The sequence below is a fragment of the Globicephala melas genome, chromosome 16 (assembly GCF_963455315.2).
Source record: "Globicephala melas chromosome 16, mGloMel1.2, whole genome shotgun sequence".
NCBI lineage: Eukaryota > Metazoa > Chordata > Mammalia > Artiodactyla > Delphinidae > Globicephala > Globicephala melas.
In genome coordinates this window covers 22,644,939-22,651,971 of record NC_083329.1, presented here as the reverse complement: position 1 = coordinate 22,651,971, position 7,033 = coordinate 22,644,939, and the positions used below count along the sequence as shown (strand labels likewise).

At 34.5% G+C, this 7,033-nt stretch overlaps 1 long non-coding RNA gene across 1 annotated transcript; it reads left to right on the top strand.

The window, feature by feature from the left end:
* The first annotated feature begins 1,273 nt into the window (after window positions 1–1,273).
* Window positions 1,274–6,172, top strand: LOC132593647 (uncharacterized). The gene is made up of 3 exons (XR_009559389.1): window positions 1,274–1,341; window positions 3,606–3,664; window positions 6,041–6,172. It is a non-coding gene; the product is annotated as an uncharacterized lncRNA (long non-coding RNA).
* The last annotated feature ends 861 nt before the right edge of the window (window positions 6,173–7,033 follow it).

Genomic DNA, 7,033 nt, shown 5'->3' with positions numbered 1-7,033 from the left:
CTATCGAATTGTATGAGTTATTTGTATACTTTGGAAATTAAGCCCTTGTCGATCGCATCATTTGCAAATATTTTCGCCCAGTCCGTAGGTTGTCTTTTTGTTTTGTTTATGGTTTCCTTTGTTATACAAAAGCTTGTAAGTTTGGTTAGGTTCCATTTGTTTATTTTTGCTTTTATTTCTATTGCCTTGGGAGAGTGACCTAAGAAAATATTGATATGATTTATATCAGAGAATGTTTTATCTATGTTCTCTTCTAGGAGTTTTATGGTGTCATGTTTTATGTTTAAGACTTTAAGCCATTTTGAGTTTTTGTTATGGTGTGAGGGAGTGTTCTAACTTCATTGATTTACATGTGGCTGTCCAACTTTCCCAACACCACTTGCTGAAGAGACTGTCTTTTCTCCATTCTATATTCTTCCCTCCTTTGTCAAAGATTAATTGATTGTAGGTGTGTGGGTTTATTTCTGGGCTCTCTATTCTGTTCCATTGATCTGTATGTCTGGTTTTGTTCCAATACCATGCTGTTTTGATTACTGTAGCTTTGTAGTATTGTCTGAAGTCTGGGAGGGTTATGCCTCCTGCTTTGTTCTTTTTCCTCAGGATTGCTTTGGCAATTCTGGGTCTTTTATGTTTCCATATAAATTTTAGTATTATTTGTTTAGCTCTGTGAAAAATGTCATGGGTAATTTGATAGGGATTGCATTAAATCTGTAGATTGCTTCGGGTAGTAACAATATTCATTCTTCCAATCTAAGAGCATGGAATATCTTTCCATGTCTTTGAATCAAGTTCAGTTTCATTAATTAATGTTTGTTTTATTGTTCTCAGCATATAAGTCTTTCATGTCCTTGGCCAGGTTTATTCCTAAGTATTTTATTTTTTGAATGTGAGTTTAAAAGGGTTTGTTTGTTAGTTGTTATTCTTGTAAAGCAGAGCAAAGTCAGGAATGACTTATGCCATCATCTTGGTGATATCACTCCTAGCTCATGGAGGATGTATAGAAATGCAGTAGGAATAGGAATGAGCTTTGTAACAGAGATATAGCTATGTCTATATATAAAGTTTGAGAAGTTCAAGGAGAATTCAAATATAATATTTCCTGAAAAGTTGGAACAAGAAGGAAGGAGATATCAGGACTAGTAATATTGCAGATTTGGGCAGAGATTAGATCATAAGGTGGAAAAAAAGCAAAGTATGAGTAGTGTTCAAAGATGAAACCAAAGAGGATTTGGATGGAAAAAATATGAGATTTGTAAGGGATATGTTGATTTTCAGGTTCAAAAAAACTATCATAATGGAGGTACTGGAGGACTGATTTGGAGATTGGAGCTCAAGAGAAAGGTAAGAACCGATGATATCAATTCATTGTTATAGAGACTGTATTATAGAGATATGCATAGAATCATCCAGAAGAAGAGAAGAAAGGGAGGGATAGACTGCAGGAGAGCACGGACATTTGCGAATACAACAAAGAGGAATGTAGAGAGATGAATGCTATGTATTCCAGAAAGTAAGATGATAGAGAAAATATTCATTTTCAAGTGAAAAAACAACTTCAAGAAAATAATTATCATCAACAGTGTCAAACATCGTTAGTTTGGGTAAGTAAGGATTCTCGATTTTTCATTGAATTGGGCAGTTCACAGGTCTTTGGTATTCTTAGAAGGCCATTCTTGATGAAGTAGGCCCATGCTCTGAGGTTTAAGAGGAAAAAATTAATTATTTAAAAATTTAAAAGGTTAGTGCTTCTTTACTGAATGTAGTCATGAACGAAAAATTGGTGGCCAGAATGGAAAAAAGAAAAGGTTGTGTTCTTTTAACATTATAGTGGTTTTGATATGTTACATTTATTTAGGGAAAATAGAGTAAGTGTTCACAGTTTAATGCAGAGGTAAACTAGTCACAACAGAGGGAGAAGTGAAGGTATATGGGAGGAGGGGGAGAGAGAAAAAGATCTCCAGGAAGTCTCAAGAGTAGTGGTGATAGAATTATTTGGCAAGGCTTTTATTTACATCTGTACTCATCTTTGTTTCCTTCTTCTTCTTCCCTAACTCCGGGAAGAAGAAAAAAAAAAAAAAAAACCACAGATCCCAGAGTTTTTCATCCAAGCTCTCAGTTTTCTTTGTTAGGAGGGGATGATGTCATCTGCTGGGGCAAAAGAGGCTTGAGAAAAAAAAAAAAGGTTTAGAGTAACTTGATCATCTAAAATGTATTATAGTGCAATGGTTCTGAGCATGAGCATCTCAATAAGTGAAGATAAAGAGACTCTCTAAACCCTGACACTGCTTATTTGTTGGGTAATACTGAGCAGTCTCTTCGGCAAAACAGGGATAATAATGCTGTTATATGATGGATGTGAGAATTTAATAATTGCTAACATTCATTGAATTTTTAATGTCTCACATTGTGTGCCAATATGTTAAAATATAGAAAAATAAATGGTAGTACATTTTGACTTCCTAATTTGGTTTTAAGCACTCACAGTAGGCATTGTAACTTATATTTCTTTGTAGGCTTTACTGTGCTTAGCATGGGGAATTGTGCAGAATGAGAGATTTAAATATATTCGATTCACAAAAATTTTGAAAACGTATCTTTCAGTCAGTCTGATCTCTTTACCACTGTGTTTTTGGGAAGAACAGTAACACCAAGGAATTTTTGTTAGAAGAGGCCAGTGACTAATGGCATATGCTATGAAATGGCATATACTATGAAATAATGTAATTTTAGAGTATGTCAGAAACACCTTGTCTGTTGTATGTCCAAACAGTTCATAAGCTTAAGACGCACCTATACTCTTTTCAAAGCTTAAAGGCATTTATTTCTTCTTTTCTACCCATTTGCAATAAAGTACATTGTTACTTTATTTGCCCCAAACGTAAGTTCCTCCATTTCTATCCTTCATGTTCTGTTTGTTAGTTTTTTCCCTAATTTTACAGATTGATTCGAATCCTATCCGTTCTTTCATATATATATATAGATCTATCAAGTAAGTATATCTATCAGGTGTACCTATAAAGTATATATTTATCCCAAGTATATCTAGCTCAAGTATGTATGTACATATATGTGCATCTATACTTGATATATATATCAGCTGTAGATAGATATCACATGTGTGTGTATATATATATGTACACATCTCAAGTGTGTAGATATCTACCTACTTTCCTCTAGGTATGGAAATTAATTTATATTTTAATCACAACTAATTATAAGAGTTTGAATTGTTTTTCCTCAGAATCTACTCACGCATATAAGTTTCTAAAAAAAAAAAGTGGAAACTCATATCCAAATGATGTATGATACAGTTGTATTGTCTCCTGGGGTAATTAGAATAGGGTAAGGCTTTACACTTGATGAGAGATACTTTAGTTTCTCTTCTAATTTATAAAAAAAAGATTATTAGTCTATTAAACATAACATAACATAGATGGAAAAGGTCTACGAGAGCATTTTTCCCAGTGGTTTTTAAAATATTTTTAGTACTTTATCAAATGAAACATTCATGGAATCTCAACAAATGAACCAAAGAAATTCGACTTTCCTCTCTTATAAATGGGGGACCTAGCCCTTCTTTTTCTCCCTTACTCATATTTCCACAGGAAACTCCAGATCTGAATAACATACAGATCTTCCTTGAGGAACGTCCTGATACACCACTGTAAGTTGAAATTTTTGTAAGCCAAAAGCACATTTGAAAAACCTAACCTACTGAACATCAGAGCTTAGCCTAGCCTACCTTAAACATGCTCAGAACATTTACATGAGCCTACAGTTGGGCAAAATCATTTAACACAGAGACTATTTAAAGTGTTAAATATCTCATGTAACTTATTGAATGCTAAAAGTTTATTGAATGCTAAAAGTGAAAACCAGAATGGTTGTATGGGTGCAGTAACAACTGTAAGTGTATCAGTTGTTTTCCTTTACAATCGCCTGGCTGACTGGGAGCTGCAGCTTGTCGCCAGTGCTCAGCATCACAAGAGAGTATCATACCACATATCACTAGCTTGGGAAAATATATAAATTCACATTTTGAAGTACGGTTTCTACTGAATGTGAAGTGCTTTTACACCATCATAGGTTGGGGACCATCTGTACTTTGAAATCCAGTAATCTTTTCTAACCTTCTAAATTTTATAGATAGCTTAATCAGCATAATGAGGACTGATTTTAATATGCTACTTATTGAACTAGTTGGGACCGAAATCTAGGTATCTTGATATCTAAACCAGTGTTTATTCTATCACATCACACTGATTCCTTACCTGAATCATCCTCAGTAACTCTGTATTGCTTAAGAACTGGTCTTATGAATCAATTCAGGATTGTTAGGAAGGAAGAAGTGAGAGACATGGATGGCTATTGGGTAGACACCGAAGAGTGTCTGTAATGAGAAACCCAGAATCTAAAGATAAGTCAGTCTTGTCTTAACCTAGCATACTAAGCTTTTATAGTTTTCCCAGTATTTTCTGACTCTCTTCATTTAACGCATGCTCACAAGACCCAATTGTCCAGTTATAGTCAATGTTACCTAAGCAAAAATTTGATGCATAAATTTCTGGGAAAACTTTTTTCCTCCTGATTTAAGGGTATAGATGCATTTGGCACTGCTCTTTTCTCCCATCCTCCTACCTTAAACATATGTATGATAGCTAGCACTACCATAGCTCTCTTATGATTATGAGGCAAAATAGCATCTCTTCAAGCATAGCAGAGTGGAATAAGAGAAGATGTCTTGGGCTTTGACATTAATGACTGACATAGGGTAAGTAAATATAATTCTATTTTAACTGTGACAATCCAAGTTTTTATTGTTGTTGCTCTTGTTGTTTGGAGCCTAATATATTTCTGACAGTAACATAAATTCTACCGAGTTTTAATTTTTCCAAAGGGAAACTATACCTTGAGAGGATGTTCTTGAGTTATCAATGCCTCCAATACTAGCAAGTTCTGTGTAAGAAAAAAGTCACGTGTGATATATATGCCTCCCTTTATTTCGAACTGAAACTTGATATATCATATTCATAAACTCATTCAACTTTAACAAATGTTTATATTCAAAGCACTTATATATTCATTATAATATTTTAAAATACTTCCTATGATCCAGACTTCATCTTATATGCTGGGGATTTATTATTGCAGTCAAGGGGATACAGTGTAGTGGGGAAAAGTGAGGCATACAATGATATTAATAATAAAATATGTTTGCATATTAACTACAGTATTTGGGAAAAAAACTAATTTTTCAAAAAATAAACCTGATAAATGCCATATATATGCATGTGTGTGTATATGTGTATATATATATATATATATATATATATATATAATAGTTATTACATCAGTGGTTTAATTGGTGAATTAGTATCACCAAGTCTTCTTCCCTGTCTTTGCCCATACATGGGTATTCCTAATTATATCTGCATGGAATATATATTTAAATTTTCTACACTCTGTAATACATTTTACTGGTCAGACTTTTTTTCAAAAATCTATTACAGATACGGTGGGAGTCAGGAAACTTTTGTGCGTAACTTCTCTTAGCTAGTCTTCAATATTATAAAATTTTAATATTTAGGCATATCATTCTTTCATCGCTTTTAGGAAATCTGTCATTAATATACCTTCTCTTAAAAAACATTTCTCACTTAAAAAGCATTCCTCAAGCACATTTTGATTAAGAAAACCTCCAGCACTTACTAAGCCAACTCTATTTCCATCCCACATTAATCCATGATTAATATATAACAAGTAAACCATTTTATTTGTTCAAGCACTAATTTTGATGTGGGCGGCTCCCCACAATCTGCGCACCTTTGCTAGTAGAGAGAGACTCCAAACAAAAATAATTTAGCAATAATGAAGATTAACCATAAGTAATTGTCCTGAAACTGACTGAAGAAGAAAAATGATTCATTTTTAACTTATCTCATACTGACTTCCTGTTCTAAATAATCATGCACAGGCATATTGTTATGAATATTCAAAAGGTTTTTTAATGGCTTAATAATTTTTCTTCCTTTGTTTCTAGGAGCAGAAATAATAACACACACTGAAATAGAAGATCACACTTGTCAGAAGCAGATAAAGTAGAGAGATCATCAAATTATCTTCCATAGTCCCAACAAAGGCCGACCAGCCATCAAAGAAAACCACCACTCCCATCTGGATTTTCATGCAGAAATAACATAGAGCTGGCTTAGCCTGGACTCTTTTGATTAAAGCTAAAATATCCAAAGTAAAAGTCTAACTTACTAAGAGTCATCACAGTATGTCACAGAACTATTTGGAAATAGATAATATGTTAGCGCCAGATTTCCCTAGCATGATGTTTCTGCTCGCTTCTTTCCCTTCAGTACATAGAAATTGGGAGCTGGCAAAGTCACCTGGAGGAAAGAGGAATTTACTTTGCTTCACATCTAGCAAGGTAATCCTTTTGTTGTTTACACTCCCTTTTCCTCTCAGACTCACCCTCTGCCCTTCTTTGCCTGGCTTGTGCTTTGGGATACTGACCTCTATGGACTGTGTCACTTGGGCTTCTTTTGGCTGAGTTTGCCAGTGAGAGGAACTGTCAGGAATTGGAAGACTGAGATTTGGATGTTTATCTTCTCTGCTCCTTTACTGATTGGTAGATGCACTCAGTAATTACAGGTCCTATGGGACAAACTCTCTTTCATGGCTCAACACCTTCTAAAGGTTCCAGTTGTATAGCTCCTTCCTTTCCCTCCATCGGGACTAAGGGCGGTAATGGCTTGCCTTTGTTGCTGGTCCCTGGGTGCATCACCATTTTTTCTGTTGTTGCTTAATTAAGTTGACCCCTAAAATCTGTAAAAGTTACCTTAACTTTAGAAGCCTTTAGAACAAGTATATCAGTAAGTATCCCAGAGGAAACAAATAGCAAGCTCAAAGGTTTACCCAAACAGCCCCAAGAAAATATTAAAGCCTCCTGATGCTTGTTTATGTTTAAGGTACCATGGACAGTTTCTCAAGAAAGGAAGAACACAGAGATTTTGTCACTAAACTA